Consider the following 18,149-nt stretch of genomic DNA (forward strand, 5'->3'; position numbering starts at 1 on the left):
TGCCAGATTCCTTGTGATCTAAGCTTCAATGCATTAATTTCTAAAAAGAGCTTCCAGAGGAGTCACCATGTAATTATATAGGCTTGTAGAGGGAAATACGACCTGAGATATATGTCTATAATTTAGCCTTCCACCTTAAATGGAAATTTTGAGAGAGAAAATTGCCATTTCAAGCAAAGTAACAAACTGTTGGTGTTATTTCTTAAGAAGGAAGATACATTTATTGAGTAGCTATACTTAAATGATGACAAGGAGCAAGAGCTGGCACAATCTGTCAAGAGAATTTTAAAAATCTGAGTCAATTTAATTAGAATGAGCTATGGCATGGTGCAATAATTTTCTGGTCTTTTACAGTGTCAGCACATAAGTTTTGCATTGAAGTTCTCTGGTATTTTTACAGCAAGAAAATCATCCTGGAATATAGTGTTTATGTCTAGACTAACTTAAGTAAAATTCCCAGGAGAACTATTGAACACTTGCAACTGTGTCATTCATAACAGGACTCTCTTGTTTTCCTTTATTGTGCAATAAATTAAGGCCACTGGAAAGTGGATTCTCTGGCTTGCTCAATTTGGAGGTTTTCTTGACCTCTTGATTAGATGAGTTCCTTTAGATCCCAAGTCAACAGAGGACACTTATACTACACCCTGGAGAAGTCAACTACTTTTGAAACAAATAAGGAGCAACGTGATGCGTTTACAGACTGTCCTATAACAGTTTTTCCAAGAGTCATATTGGAACATTTTGAAATATAGTTGAAGCAGGAACTCTTGTTTGGGACTATGTTGTTCTTTCTCCGGGGTACTTGTGCACTTAATTTGGAATGGGAACCCAGAATACAGAGGTCTGTAGACAATGACTGGCAGGACATATGTTGCCAGTGAGAAGCCTTGATGTTACTTATGTTTACAGAATTAAAACAAAAGATGGAGGTTTATAGAGAAAACATATACTACTTACATGAGTAATTTAAACAGTATGATTGCTTTGGTTGCTGTAAAGGTTAAGGTCTTCTGCAACAGTGGTAGACTACAAGCGAAAGATTAGACCTACAAAAATTTCTTCCATGAAAGTGGAACATACTGTTTCGTATTTTTATTTGATTGATTCATTTACAATTTCAGCTAAGAATTGACTCTACAGGAGTTTGTGGGACCTTTAATTTTGATTTTGCTGGACTTTCGCTGGACAAGAACCACTGAGAATCATTGCTCTGAAGGACAAGAGGAAATGGAAATATAAGTGCTACCCAGACATGTTTGAGTCTTTCAAAATTTGCTTTTGAGGAGTAATTCACATACCCCTATTACTTTGAAACTAGAAATTCTTCAATTGCAGACCTGAAAAATACCTACGTGACACCCTTTGTACGACTTAGAATGAATTTGTTCCTTCAGAAAACTTAGCTCTTCCTCTGTGTTAGGTCTACAAAGCTAGGGAGATAGTTACTATTAATCATTAAGAAATATACCCAGAAGGTGTAACTTATTTGTCATTCGAACCAAAGAAGTGAGAAAGTCTAGACATCAGGTTTCTTGACAGTTGAAATATTGTACTATTAGCAACATCTAAATAAATAATACATGCTGTGGAAATGATATTGCAAGGGACTACTGAAAACATTTCAAACTGAGATGGTTGGGGAAGAAATGAAAACATTACATAAATGATAAAAAAGAAAAAGCAGTAACTCAAGGGAGAATACTGAAAATAAATACAGAGCCTTTACATATCCAAGGCAACCCTTTATATGCTCAAAGCATCCTCATTTATGGAAAGGACCATACATTTAAATATTTCTTCATTTTACCAGATGAGCAACTGAGGCAAGGATAAGGTTTTTCATGAGCTTTCACTTCAGATGTATGCGTATACAGAAATTCTGTGTCAATGTCAAAATTTAACAATTTGAAGTCTGTTTTCTGGCAAGTCTGTTATCAACAATTAATTGCACTGGTTAATGGTCTATTCCACACACTCCTGATAAATTTCACTGTCACTCCATAACTACTCCCCTCATTGTAAATGACATGATATTTCGCTGTGAAACTGTGAATTTTAGGGAGGCTTGTCTTCCCATTTACTTGGACTCTTATTTTCATCCTTAACAGTGCCCTAGGTGAATACTATAGACAGTTGCTGCTTCAGTCCAACCAGCAGACAAAAGCAATACAACAATTCCCCTGCAGACAGTGCTTAGAGTAACCTCATGAGATGAATGAGGATCTCAGTTGGCAAAGAAACCAAATTGCAGCTCATCCTGGGAACTAAGGTGGAGGTTGCCAGTGGGGCAAAGTGATTACTGTGACGTAATTACAATAGTGAAGGATAAATTGATCTATTTCATTTCAAGTGATGGGAAGACCTTACTTTTTGTATCTACAAACTGATACACAAAATACAGTCGGAGGCAGGAGTGAAAAAAGAGAATATATTGTTAGAAGGCAATTACATCTATAAATGTTTCACAGATAGGGTCTAATTAAGTGATTCAGGAAAATTTTTATCACAGCTTTGCAAATTTGACCAGGAAATGTCCTACTTTGGACAACAATGCATCTGCTGTGAAATGAATTGCATTAAAATACCCCAAACATGTCTGTTTAAGTAGGATGGGATAAATGTCATAAGAGACCATACTCTCTAAGGCAGTGTTTGGTTATCAATGGAAAAAATTGCTATCACTGAAGTATCTTAAATCAATCTTGAAAAAGGGGGAAAAAGCACACTAATTATGCCTTCATGTATATTTCTGCATCTGTTTGCTTGCTCAAACCAATGCAATCTTAAAACCTAATGAAGTAATTTGACATGTTTAGAAAAAAAATCAATCAGAAAAGACCTTAACGTGGTAAATTTTTCTTTAATGATAATGAAAGGAGGTCAGTCTTCAAGTTCAAATAGCCACATTTTTGGTTTAATACACTAGTCATCACCATGACCCAGTGAAGCTGGCACTATGAGAAACAGGGTGGCAAAGCAAAACGTATCCATCAAAACATCCTTCACTCTAGAACTCAAAGTGGTCGTCATTCGTTGTTAGTAGCCAGCCACTTGAAGAATGGCTCCCTGGTGTCTGTTCCCAGAGAGTACTTTTCTGTATCAGTAAATATTGATGTGCTGCCATGGTGGGAGGTGTCTGTGGGAAGAGATGGAATGAAGTTGAGTTACAAGCTGTAAAACCTGCCTGCAGAGGCACATGGCAGCACAAAGGAGCACATGGTGGCACAGAGAGGCTTGTCTCCACCAGACCCTGGGGGGAGGAGGTGTCACAGGGCAGACACCTACAGAGAGGAGCCTGCCGGGAACTGACGGATGGATGGGTGAACAGTGAGTGATCATCCCATAGAAGGACACTGAGAAAGTGTGCTGCTGATGTGGCACCATGGGATAGGTCACACCATATAAAGAAATAACTGTGCCTTAGAAAAGTGTGTAAGACCAACTCACTCCTTTGAATAAATGATTCAGATTCCCTGTGGGTCTGGGTCCATGCCTCAGTTGCCGACAGTATCTCTTTGTTTCTCTGGTGTTCCCAGCAGAGAAAAGAATGGTGACCCTGGAGAGTCCATGCTTGAGTGTATGAGAGCCTGAATAGCAATAGGTCAAGCACCAGTTTCCCCTCATCCTATGACAGCCGTAGCCAGACAAAGGTTGTGAAAAGAGAATTTAAGGGCGTAAGGAAATTGGAAAAAGTAGGAGGGACAGAGAGAGACGTCTAGGAATGAAAGCAGAGAGGATTTAAGGTATGGGAACTTGGGCAAGGACTGTGCAACAAAGAAGGGGAAGAGAACATCAAAACATGGAAAAGGAGAGAAAAGAAAATGAACTTATAGATGTAAAAAGAATAATAAGAAAAAAGTGTGAGAGATGTAATTTGAAACAATAAAAATTTTCCTGAATTTATCTTGAAAAATTGTTAGGTATTAGTTTACTTCTGCTGCCAACTACAAAATCCAGACAAAAGGGTAAAAGTCAGAGGGACCACAAGGAAATGACCACCACCTCACATTACAGTAACTGATGGGAGGAAGAAAGAGGAAAAAACAAAAAAATCTCTAGGACTGGTATCTCGGTTTAGATATAAGCAGGAGAGATTCCTACAGGGAGAAAAGGCTCCTTTCAGCTTTAGATGAGATCCACACTGGCCACATAATTCACTACTTCTCATAAATCAAGCTAAGACAAATTCCCATTTAGTACCTGAAGACAGCATTACCTTCAAGGCTCAACACTGTTTAGTTGCCCATCTGCCGATAAAACAAGCTTGACACCTTATACATAGAGTCCCTTTAATGTCAGTTGCATCTCCAACACCGGTCAGCATTTTCAAAGGGCTGGCTAAAACATAAATCTGCCTACACACTGTTATACCTCGTGTTTAGAGCAGTTTGCCTGTTGGTAACTCTGAAAATGAAAAGTAGGGCCTGTCATACATGTATGTACAACCAGAACTAGAGATTTTACTCTCACAGTGGTTTTTTTTCCCCCTTGTCAATCCAGAAAACCCATTTTTGCTGTTACTGGTATCTGTCCTTTTTTCCTTCAATCTGTTTAATCATTCCATTACCATTCTGGGTATTTGACACCTACTGGTGAATTTGTCAGCATGATACACTGGTCCATTAATTTTAAATTGACCACCAGAAGCGTGGAGAAGAAAACAATTTACCTATATTTGGAACAACCAATTATGTTAGTATCACAGTAATTGTATTATAGCATTAGTATTGCTCTTTGCCTCTACAACTCACAAACTGTGGAACCAAACCTAGGTAATCCTCAAACCTCAGAAATTTTTGGGTTATAATCAGTATTGCCATTCCAATGAGGGCATAAAGTATTTCTAAAAAGTGAGAAGACCTTTCACTACTCACAGAAGTGGACCTGAATCACATCTGAATGCTGGTGAAAATAGGCTATTTAACAATTTAATTACAAGTTTTTCAGCTTCATTAGCAACTGCATTCCTACTTTCTTATACCAAGTCTTATCCTTATTGTGTAGATTCTACATTTGTGAAAATAGCTATTTGCTTGATTAGGTTGTATTAAGGGAAATTGCTCCAAAGTCAAGATATTGTAGAAAGAGCCAAAGAGGTCATCAATAGTTGCGTTGTGTAGTGGTGGACATATAGGCATATGGATTATTATAAATATCCATTGGGATACACAAGTGTCAAAGTGATTTGGGAATCATGTATTTAAGAGGTTAAATCTCTTATTGATTTAGGCCTAAAAATTCTGTCAATGTTAGCAACAACCTGGATGACTCCTTATTTTGCCATAGCCTGTATCTGTGAGATGCTGAGGCCTGCCTATCCTGACTTTAGTAAGGGCTGTGTATTCTGGGCATGCCCCATGACCAGACCCACAATCATTTGACTCTAACTGCATGACAGATTCTGTACTCACAGCTGTCTGATCCCTGTAATATGTCCATTCCTCTCTCTGTTCCCAGGGAAAGTCTGCAAGAAAATTAGAGATACAGATAATGGCAAAGCACTTTAGCTGAAAAGAGCAGAAGTGTAAGGGCCTTTTCCCCAGGTGAACAGGGCTCAAGTTAGAGAGCTACTGTCTTTCGTTGGCTTCTGTGTACACTCAGCCTTCCCATTCTTTACCTCGTTCATATGAACATATCTCAAAAGCACAGCCAGTATGCTATAGCATTTAAAAAATAGCCTATTTACCCAAAATGTCAGTGCCTGAATGGAATCCTGTGCCCATTCTTAAAGACCCAGCAGACACGGGCACCTGCCAGCAAGAGGCAACTTAAAGAATTGGCTTTTTAATTTTACATCTTGCAAGAGTTTGCTAAATGCCATCACTCACTGGAATAGGCCTACTGACCTCTCTGGACCATTCACCTGAATAATGAGTTAAGCATGTCTTTTAGAAAAACCCAACAGCCCAGAACTTTGCATAAGCTTTTAAAAATATTTTACTGGGAAAGAATAAAAACTTTCAGAATAACCAGAAATATTTCTACTCTCTCCCCACCCCCACTTTATCTCATTTTTCTTTATAAAGGCAGAGTGTTTCGTTTCCTTGAAATTGTTCTCTTTAGAACTGTAGCACATTTCTTGGGAAATAAAAAAAAAATAAGGTTAGCTAAAGGAATAGCAATTTGTCTGTGGCGTTTCAGCAAATGTGGCAGTTTTCTCCTGTGCCACCAGTTTATTTCAGTTATGGGAATACAACCAACCAATACGTCTCTGAAGCATGAGTGAAAAAAAAGCCCATAAAACAAAATCCATCTGTAAGCACAGAATCAATCAGTGCTGCTGTAGTCAAAAAGAAAGATTTTCCTCATGGTTAAAAAAAGTGCGTCAGATTATTACAGACCCAGAAGTTTAGTGTGCTAAAGGCAAAATCCAAGATCAATGGAAATATTTCTATGAGAATTTAACACATACTATGAAAAAAGCTTTGAACTAAAGGGATTAACACTAGATGAAACTCAGGTACATATGTGACACTCTCATGTTAGTGAATGTGACTGATCCTTTCCTTTCAACTGGTGTTGTGCTGAAGGGTGATGATAGCTGAGTGAACTATCACCTCTTGTGAACTGCATATTGTGGTGGTTTCATAGGTCATCTAGGCTCATCCTATCTCTGAACAGAGATGTACCACCTTGTGTGCTTACGTGGTATAAGGCTGAGGATGGGTAGTCATTAAATGTCTCTGCCATAAACCTGGGAGGCGATTTCATTATAGAAACATATTGGCCTTACTAAAGGTGCTTTTCTTGAGTTGAAAACACTGAAGGTGTGAGATTCAGGTACCTAAACACAGGTTTCTTCTATCATGTGAGGCGCTCTGCTGTGTGATTTGGGATCTTCCCTACAGATGACTGACCTATCTTTCTCCTCCCATTTCATCCTTCTTACATGCAGTGTCCTCCACAGGAGTGGCCCCAAGCCCTCTTTCAAAAAACATAGTACAGGTGACACCTAAGTGAAATTAATAAATACCCAAGAAAAAATTGCTCTGGCCACACTAAACATGGTTTAGGTACTGGTTTTTTGTTCTCTCTTCCATCTCTAAGTTGTCTAATTAATATGCAATCTGTCACTACAGCAAACATGATTATGATGATAATTACTATCAATTGTGTGCTGGCTCTTTGTTGAGACATAATGTCTCAGTGACCTGAATTAGTTACAATTTCTCAAAAAGGCAAGGTATTTTCATTGTGTGACTTCAGCAGAGCTATTGAAGGTTGAAACAATTTCCATTGGTTTTTCTAACCTTACTCTAACCTCCTCTTGAGGCCCTTAGGAATAAACAAAAAAGGACAAACTATTGACTTCATTGGGAAATGTCACCATTAACATTCAACTGGATTTTTTTAAAGTAAGGATTAGGCTTTTCTCCTGTCCTTCACTGTAATGATAATTTCCAAGACTGAGTGTTTGGAAGTAGGGTGCCAAGAGGATGGAGACAGTTCTTCTTGGTGGTGCCAAACAATAAGGCAAAAGGCAATGGACAGAAACTGATGCACAGGAAGTTCCACCTGAATATGAGGAAAAACTTCTTTACTGTTCAGGTGACTGAGCACTGGTATAGGTTGCCCAGAGAGGCTGTGAAATCTCCCTCACTGGAGATATTCAAGAACAGTCTGGATGCAATTCCTGTGCAGTGTTCTCTAGGATGTGCTTGAGCAGGGAGGCTGGGCCAGGTGACCCACTATCACCCATTCAGACCTTGCCCATTCTGTTATTCTGTGATTAAATACTTGGCGTGTGCTGTTGGTGGGCCAGCCTTTTTACCTGGACAGTAGAGAACAGAAGGTCATGACCTCTACTTCTATTTCATCACATGTTCTGAATAGATCTGGACGTCTCTTGTAGCAAGCTGATTATCCCACTGTTCAGGAAACCAGATTTTTCCTCTGAAAGAACTCATCTCACACCATTTTAGTCAAATGTTTCTAAGTAATACCTTGATGTTCCACAAAAAGTTAAAAAAATGGCAATCCCTAAAAGTGAAGCTACCTATTAATACACCCTGATGTAATAGCCAGAGCCATATTCTTGATCAGCTTTCTCACTTGGAAATTGACATCATATTCAAGCTGCGTGCAAATTTCTAAACAGAGCGTTTATGATTATATTGCATGCAAGGTAGCAAAGAATCTGCTCCAGTCTGCTTTAGGTAAAAGATACACCATAATAAAACTGAAAATTACTCTGAATGTCTTGAAATCAAACAATTTCTTTATATAATCAACAGTGCACCGAAGAAAGTACTGCAATCAATCATGGTAGCGGATATTCCTAAAGCTTTGCTCACATGGATAATTCTCAAACATTTCCACTTTTCTGTTGAAACTGATGGGACAGTTTAGCTGAGAAAAAGCTGGCAGGAACACACCTCTGGTTTTCATTTGGATTTTCTCCTGGGACTAAAATACAAGCAAACAAACAAATAAACCTCATGAAGAAAGCATTAATTCTTTTATGCTTAGTACTGCTTTGCTTTGCATTGGCTTGTTGATCAACTTGATGCTTTCATAACAATTGTATAATAACTTTTCAAGTAAGTGCATCAAAAACTGATGAGTTACATACATAAAGAGGAAATAATTAATAGCTGTTAGGTCTTGCTTTTTTTTGTTCTTCCTTTCTTCAAAATCTCTTACTATTTATTCTTTCTTTTGAAGCACATTCAATTACTCCATTGGGCAATAAACACTGGAGAGATACAGCCAAGGCACATTCTGTGTTGAGAAAATTACTTATGTAAATACAGAATCTAGTAAAGTCTTATTAAATTCAAGATAAAATAATTTTATAATGCTGGATTTTGATCTCTTTAAACAAGTGACTAGAGAGTAACGTGCTGTACCATCTGATAAACAATATTTGATCTCATGATCAAGTTAATGTTTTCAACCACTGAGGTCTGTTACAAACTGGTTACAGCAGTTGTGCCAACAACTTGTGTCTGACTCCAGAGTATAAAGATTAATCATAGGAAAACCTCCTGGTCATTATTGATAGCAGAATACTCTTTTTCTTGCAGGGTGGACATGAAAAGTTTGGTCAGTGATGGCAGAACCATACATCTCAGTTTAGAGATGTCTTGATACAGTTGTCCTTTGAGAGCTGCCTCCCCTTGGGCTGAGTCACCCAATTCTACGCTCTTCAGCAAGACCTCCACACCTTAGCCACTGCTGACATTAGAGCAACACACATGTTGTTTGGTCTGGGTGCCATTCAGAAGTTCCCCATCAGCATCCAGACTCATTTTGGCTGATACACATAAGGAAAACGTGGAAATGCCACAGGCTTAAGATGCTGTCTTCCTACATGGGCACTTTCCATACTATGGCACTGAATCCTAATTTGCTAAGCTTGTAGTTTCTTAGGTTTCCCATAACTTGTTCAGTGCTTTTTTATTTCCTATGGCACTTTTTTTTCCCACCTTCACATTCCTGGGCACAAACTGGTTTTTTGGTTATTTCTCCAGCAAAATGAAATTCTGCAGCATGCGAGTTCCTTGCCCTAGGCCAGCATAGCCCTTCCTCATTGCCATATTCAAGTTCAATGTTACCTTCAACTCCTGGGCCCACTCAGTCCTGTGGGTACATCTTTAGGGGCACTTAAACTCTGGAGTTGATAACACCTGTGCACACACACAGCCAGTAGTGTGGAAAAATGAATTTGCTGGTAATGCTGTTTAGAGCCATCTAATCTTCCCAGGCTTCAGATAGCCTGATGACTGGTCCGGCTCAAATTGTGAAGGCTACCTCTCTTTTCTTGCTAGTCATGCAGCCAGCAGAGGAGTCCAACCCCCCTTTCAGTAACCTTCTGAAAGCAACAACTTCCACGTGTCAGCCAGAATTCATGAATTGCATGTGTTTGGATTACCCCAAACATCATATTTCACGCCCCTTTAGGCTGATATTTTCAAGGAAGATGCACAGGCATACCAACCTTCCATGTCACAATCAGCTGCAGCAGGTTCTGTGCTCTGCTATAGGTCTTGGCCAGAGATCTTGGGCAGTACAGAAGGCAGTATAGACACATCCCAACCACATAGGCTGCTGCAGGCAGGCATTTTCTCCTTTCCTGTGTGGTTGCTTATCCTGAAGCAAAATCCTGCCCTGTCTTTTCTCAGTGGGCTCACTGTAAAAAATGTTAAGCAGAAGATTTAGACTCTGGAATTTGAACCTGGCTTTCTGAAATCCTTACTTTAAATCTTGTTGCACCTCTGCAGGTGCTGAGCACCCAGGAGATCCAGCTATATTCTTTCTTATGCCCATCCTAGCACAGGTATTACTACTTCTTCGGTACTGTGGGCTTATATAGAGAAGAAGGAGGAAAGAAACGAGCACAAATTATATTTAAAATTTACAACATATTCAATTATGTTTTTGAGGATTTATCATTGTTTTCTAAATGCTCTTATTATCCGATCTTTCTACGCCTTTTGTTCCTCTGCGGACTCATGTCTGGCAAAAACAACAACCCTACACATGAATTCTTTGAGCTAAAATATAAACCCATAGTTAAGTGCATAGCAACATGGTGAATTTAAACCAAATCTTTGAAAAATTGCCTAGAGCATGCACAGGCAGTGTTGGGGGAATTAACTGAAAACAAAAGGAGCAAACTGATTTAGCAGTATGTTGTTCCTCAGTTACATTTGTCTCAAATTCATAGATGCTCTGCTGGTGTAAACTGCACTAATTGCATTTTCACAATTTTTAGCTAAAGGTCTACTCCAAATATTTTGGCTGCAGTGCATGTTCTCTTCATACAAGGAGCAACTTCACACTATTTTACCTAGGACAGAGAAAGCAATAAAAGAGGACTTTTCCTACAATACCTTATTTGTGTAGCTAGGATAATCTCAAGTCTTCTCAGGCTTTCAAGGTTTTCAGACACCAAGTAGAATGTATTTAGATTTGTACATATTCAGAGATCAAAACCCCCTCAAGAACTAATGGCTTAATTTATATTTCATAGGATAAAAAAATGTTAGAGTAGGATTTTCTGAGCTGAGTAAACCTTTATCAGTTGTTCTTATGCTTTTGGCATTCTTTGTTCTCATCTCTCTCCCTCAGGGATGCAATAAAAATAGCTACCGTTCATTTTCTTCCCCAGTTTTTGCATCCACTGCTTCTGTTTGACTTTTATCTGACAATCTGGCTTCCATGGTAGCCGGTGTAGGATTTTGATTCCTGCTACTTCTTTTTCAGGAGGTTTCTGATCATACTCTCTCCCTTGCTGTAGGTCTCATCAGCTGGCCTTCTGCCACCACTGGTTGTGTCCTGACTAAAAACACGCTTGGTTCAAAGACAAAGGCTTCTCTTCCATTGGGACAACTATTTACCAAGGCATGGCAAGGTGCAGCTACCACTCCAGTGGTACTGAGACAGAGCCTGACTCCCTCAGCTACCACTCACCTCCTCCTGGTATTCCTTCCCCCAGGCTCCTTGCAGTGTCAGGGTCCAGAGGCAGTGCAGTTAAGCAGTTATGACCCAGAAAAGTTTTTTATGCCTGAGAAAGAAGTGGGGAGTCACAGAAAATTAGCAGACAGCAGCCTGGACTTGTGTCCTGCAAGAATGTCAGCCTGGGATGTCAGATTAATTATAGGAAATTTATTTGTACTTTGCTAAATAGAATAGTTGTTGTTTGATATGACCCTGATCTTGTCTATGTTGTCTCATGTTTTTAACCATCATTTCCTCAGCTAGATTACATTTATACTGGATGTATATCCTTCTGTGGCTGGGAGCATGACCGCGCCTCTGGGAACAGGGACACATCCAGGCAACATCAGGGCAGGACTCCTCTTCCTCTATGCTCTACTTTCTGCCCAAAGGTGAGCTCCTGGACAGAAGCTGCAGCATGGCCCAAGCACAACCACTGCATGAACGCGGCAATTACCCTTCCAACTCTCGCATTACACATGCTCTGCTCTCCTAGGTTTAATCACCTTCACCTGGATGGTATTGTGAGTAATGCTCTGTGAATAATCCAGGTCTTTGTGTTGTTTTCATGTGAGTTTAGGCTCAGACTGAAGTGACAACTTCTGCCCATTTTCCCTTTTCATGTTATCTGGGGATACTGCAACACATGTATCAGAGAACCCATGGAAAGAATATATATATATATATATATATATATATATATATATATATATATATATATGGACTGATTCTTGGTAGATGTTTCAGAGATGTTTATTTCTCCAGCCGCATGGCCGGGGCTCTGCCGAGGAACTGAGGCAATTACGGGACCCGAGGGTCCTTCTGCCCGTGCAGGGGAACACAAAACAACCAATGGGGAATGAGGCTGACCAGGGGCAGGGAAACCCCGTGCCTCCCCCCCAGGGCCCCTCTCCCAGGACCACATGGCAGGGGGGGAGACTCCAACAGTTGACCACATTATCTTTGACAAGAACTGGGTTAATCTGTAGCCCTTCACATAAAAGCGCCAACTGTGAAATCCTGTTTTTCCTTTCTCTAGGAAACAAAAAAATTAACAATTACTTTTCTCTCTGATAATCTGAAGGAACAGCCCAGGGATGTTTCAAATCTGGTTTCTTGTAAAGGTGCTTAATTTTCTGATGGTGCAATACATTGTTCCCTACTGATTAAACTTGCATAGGACAATGTTTAATGTAAAACCAATCTTAAAGGAATTTGTGACTGCAGAGAGTTGCAGTGCAGTACGCTACCTCAGAGGTATGCTCATGTATGATTTTATGATAGGCTGTGCTGAGCTAACATTTCCCTACTGCTGAAAAGGAAATCTGACACCCTCTGCTCCTCCCTTACCTGGTTCTGTGCTGTCATTCTCTGGTAGTTGGGGTAAATGCATTCTGGTCGCTACTGCAGAGACCTATCACCTACTTTTATATGCTGGGTGAAATTTCTGCCATTTAAATGTGTTGAACCTCTTGTTGTGCACTCAGATGAGATCTGGCTCAAGATACGCCACAAAAATCACAGCTGGGATGAGGAGCTGGGAGGGGATAATAAGACTTTCTTTTGACAGAGGTAAGTGGATAATTAATCTCATGTTGTATCATGAAACCATGCACTTTTAGGCACATCCCAGACACTTTAGTGATTGCCTCACAGTTATGGCACTCAGGTCTGGAAGACATCAGCACAACGACACATTTCAGCTCTTTCAAGGCAAATGGTACAATCCCTGTTTTGCAGGTTTCTTTTTCTGTTGTGCTCATGTGGTTCTTCTTCATCAAGCGTAGCAGCAGCACACACGTGCTTGTTAACCACCACCACAGCCACCCAGAGTCAGGAGAAGGAAACAAGCTTCTGTAGATCGCTTAGGGGTTGCTGGCAGAGCACCTTGATGGGGATGGAGAGGCAGACAAAACAGACTCGCTGCCAGATCAGTTGAGTGCCAGTACAAGTGCTCTAATGGCCGGGACTGAAATTTTCCAATAAGTTCAAAAAGAGTGGTAAAGAAAGCCATGCTGTGTGATGACTCCCTGCCAGATCAAAGCATGGGGAGTTAAAGACTTGCTGGAAAGACATTGGACTCAGCAGCAACTGCTTTTACACCCACCTCACTTGTTTGTGCTGCTGTTTCTGCATGTTTCACAGAGATGTTTTGCTAGCTGTCACCTTCCCAGGACAAGTCTGCCCCTGGTATTAGTTTTCTAAAGTCCTTCTTTTCTACTTCTCAGGTGTTTTAACATGCCACTCAATGGCAATTACTATGCAAACTGCTTTTTTGTTTCCTCAGTTTCAATAGGTGGTGACGGTCATTAAAAATTCCCAAATGCAAATAAAAACATGGAAATGCAGTTTAAGGTTATTTTAAGTTACTGGTGAGCTACCAGTTGGGTTGCTCTAACTCAGCTTTGGGTCTTTGTAGCAGGCACTGGCAGTTTTATGTATGCTGAGGACATATCCAGTGTCAAACTTCATCTCTTTCAATCTGCAAGGTCAGAACATGTAGGGATAGAAACCCACCACTACAGGGCAGTGAGTGAGACTGAGCTTCTGCATGGATCTGCCTAGAGCCTTCCTTACTATGAACACCCCAAAAAACCCCTCAATAGAACAAAATTTCAACTCAATAGCTCAGTATGTATTTCAATAACTCAATAGCTCATTGAAATACATAAAAATTAATTAATTTGTTTTCTTTTAAACACAGAAAAAAACAATCACAAAGGTTTTATAAAGAGTTTTCTCCCCAGCTCATCCTGGATTAGAAAACATTATGTAATCCTAATTAGTTAATAAACACTACTGTGAATTACGTTTCTCTTCAGCTGACACAAGCAATGCATTATTGCTGATACATGATTCCAAAGAATTGTCACTTGCCATTAACATCTTCCATTTAAGGAGAAACCCTCCTCAGAATGACGAATTCAAAATTCCAGTGGCCTAGAAACCTTGAAGGTTTTACAGCTTGACCTTGAGGTTTGGGTTCTGTAATGACATTGCAGGAGTTCCTGCTGGTTCTATGTAACTTTACAAAAGACCCACGTCAATATTCACAGGTGCGAAATCTCTATGTGTCAGATAAAATTTGTGGGTTTTTTACATACTACACTAGATTTAACAACACTACCTTAGTTAATAGTGCATTGCAGATCACAGTATTGATGCAAAACATTGAAATTAGGTTTACGTGGATGTAAATGAGAACAGAATATAAGCTTTATCATAGAAATTTCGCTTCTCTTTTTTATGAATTTTCCATGAATCAAGGAATTGATTCCTTTAATCAGTGGGGTAAAATCTTGCACCTGTGACATTAAGATGTACGTGCTTAATTCTGACAATCTAGCATACATAAAAATCACTGTCTGAAAGACAGGCTGTGTATGTATCTTTGCACTGTAAAATGATTAGAGTTTTGTGAGAAAGGAGTGAAAGGGGATAGTTATGTCTTCAGAAATCAGTTTTATCTAAGCTAGTGTTGTGTCACTCAAGAGGCAGAGGTTGCATGCATGCATGATTTATGTGCTTCCATATATCAGATCATCCAGGTTTCTTTTCATTGTAAAATTGATATTGATTCTCCTGTATTAGTAATACTGACACTGGGATAATTCTGACATCATTATAAAATATGCACTAATACCTCCTTCCTTAGTGTAACCCTTCTGCTCAATAAATCATGCATAGAAAGAAGAGGAAGAGACAGAGGAAGAGATGTTATTAGAACTTGCTAGAACCAGTCAATGCCCAGTCCACATTGACTGCCAAAGGATACCATATGCTGTATAGGTAAGTCCTATTATTTTCAGACAGTAAGCAAGATGCCCGTGTGTAAAACTTGTAGCCGATACTGATGGAGAGCAGAATCCATGAAAGAAATAAAACCAACCCTTGTATCACCCTCATCCTCCAATACACTAAATGCACATTTCAGTCCAGAGGTGTATTTCAAGCAAAATATTGCACATCTCAGAGAAAATGAGAGCTGTTTCTTTAAGAACCTGCTTCTACTGAAGGTCAATGGCTTTAGTATTACTCATTAAAAATTAAGGATAGCTATTGACAAGAAAACCACAGAAATTGGTTTATGTCAATGAAGAATGGCAAATAGATACATGTATCAGGGAAAGAGTCCTGGAGGGGAAGATCTTTGCACAATAAAATTAGATTCACGGGTCACAGATGATTTGTTAGTTCTTTCCAAGTTGTAGAGCTGTAATTTATGGAAGAGTTCTCCCAGACTCTTTACTTGTGCTACAAAAAAGAATCTTTTTCGTTAAAGTTAAGTTGCATGCCCTCACTAGTGAAAACCCACAGATCTGACTGAATTAATATAATCCCCTAAGAACAGAGCCATCCTATCTTTCTGAAGGTAAGAGCTGTTCTTTGAACTCTGTTTCCATTCTTCTCTGTGAAGCCTCTTTTTAGCAAGCCCAGATGGAGGAATAGCTAAAGGGCTGGATAGTTTGTTTTTAACACAGAGAGATCTCAGACGTCAGCTATTCAGGCTGCCCTCATGATGCAAACACATTGCCACTGCCTACTTGTAATTTCTAGAAACAAGCTTTTCAAAACCAGCAACTTCAGCTGGTACAGCTCATAAGGTGAGGAAGCTCTGCCTACGGCAGATACCTGCTGCTCTTGCCCAAGCCATGCTCTATCCTGCTGCGGGAGTATGGACGTGCCAACTATGGTAGTGCAGTGAGGGGGTCTCGGACCCTCAAGGTCCTGCAGTAAGGGTGTTTGTGATGGGAGAGAGGGTACCGACAGGAAGCCCAAGTAGTACTGGCAGAACAGCTCTGACCTTGGGAGAAGTTCTCTGGCATTTTGAGTATCATAGTCTGCTAATGTCCTAAACTAACCTCTCCAGAGGATGAATAGAGAGATGAAGCATGTATTTTGTAAGGGTGAACGTCCACAGCAAATGAGCAACCAGCGAGGTGTTGCAATATATGGGCTACAGTCCCTGCTTTTTATACCAAGAGAAACAAGTTCTTCAAAGTCATGGCTGCCTCTGTCTATGCCCTCCAGTGACTGCACATGCCTTTGTGGCCATCTGCATTGGGGTTTTTTTAGGACTGAGAGGTGGCAGAGAGTGTTGGTCTGCAGTTTAAACACAAGGCTGTAAGTACCACCCGTTGCCTAATCCACTCGGAGCAGGAAGAAGGCAGGAGCAATGAAAGACAGACATTTCCATCTTTTCAAGACTTCTGCTACCGAGACAACGCAAAGCCTTGGAAGGAGCTCCTGTCTGTACACTTCCTGTTTTATGATTTCCTAATAAACTTACAGTAGCCCTAAAATAACTTGTCTTTGATTAAAAGTAATTAAATATTAAGTACATGTTTTGGAGATTAACAACTGGGCAGCTGTGTGTGAAAACAACCCCTGAAAAATGATAGCAGGCTGAACAAGGGTTTCATGGAGCGTTGCAGAGTGCTAACATGTTTTAGATAGAACCATCAACTCTCAGTTGTGACTCCTTTTTTTTTAATAGGCTTCTGTCAATTATTTTCTCTTCTTTTCTTCCCATTTCCATCCTTGTTACAAGGTCCCCTCATGCCTCTGAATGGTGATATGAAGCAACAGTCCTTAAAGTCATTGTCATGCTGGGGCTCTACTGAGCTGGCTCCCTGGTGCTCCCTGCGTCGCTCATGGGGACAAAGTCAGATTCATACATCCAACTTATTTTTTCTTCACCCTTTTTTTTTGTCTGCTTTACGGATGACCCTGTGGTTATTGGAGTTGTACCGAGATCTGGACAAAGGTACTGCTTTCTGGGGAATGAGGCTGCTGGTAAATTGAAGGAAATGTGTGATTTCGCCCCCTCAGTTGATATATTTGCTATTGTGTTTTGCATGTGTTTAGGTGAGTGTATGGGTGATCATGTGGGAGAAAGAGAGATGGATTGATGGAGGGAAATATTCCAGAACACTTTCCTCTTTTACTTAGGAAGAGGATATATTTTATCTCATTTTTATCAAAGGTGACATCAGAAGTAATGACAGGATAAATAATTTTAAGGCTTCAAAGAACAAGAATTCTAAAGGATAGGATTCTGAAGAATTGAAAAGAAAGGATCTGTCTTGGAGATTAAGCTTTTTTAAATCCTTCAGATTCCTTTGCCAAATACAATAATATTCCTTTATAAATCCTTCTATTAATTTACATGTGGTATTGCATTTTCCCTTTAATGATATATGCAGGTACAAAAAGGCAGTGATGTTTTTTTACTAAACTGTTACCTTTCCAGTTAGTGAATTGCTTAGCCTGGATGCTTTCTTTCATAAATACAGTCATTAAATGCATGAAATTATTGATCTAAACTGCTTTCCTGGGAGACTGTTCCTTATAAAGAGCAGAGTCAGGTCTCTTTTTGACTGCAAACTAGGCTAGATTTCATAATAAAACTTTCATCATAAAAAAGAAAAAAATAAAACTCTGATCAACAATAACCTCTCTATGATACATCAATGACTAAATCTCTGAGAGAGCTGGCTTTAATTTTTCTTACAGTGAAAGAGAGTAGGAAGGATGCAGTTTTTTGCAAGGGACTCCTTTTTGAAGAGATCATGCTGAAAAGGCTGCTGAAGGGATCTCTTGCTGCTACAATTTGTAGAAAGGAGCTCTCATAATTATAGACAGAGTTTATCGTGCCTCTCCCTCTCTCCCCCCCTTCTCACTCTCCCCACCCCCCGCCCCGT

The sequence above is a fragment of the Corvus kubaryi genome, unplaced genomic scaffold (assembly GCF_017639235.1).
Source record: "Corvus kubaryi isolate FWS band 111438036 unplaced genomic scaffold, C.kubaryi_AGA036_p1.0 133, whole genome shotgun sequence".
Classification (NCBI taxonomy): domain Eukaryota; kingdom Metazoa; phylum Chordata; class Aves; order Passeriformes; family Corvidae; genus Corvus; species Corvus kubaryi.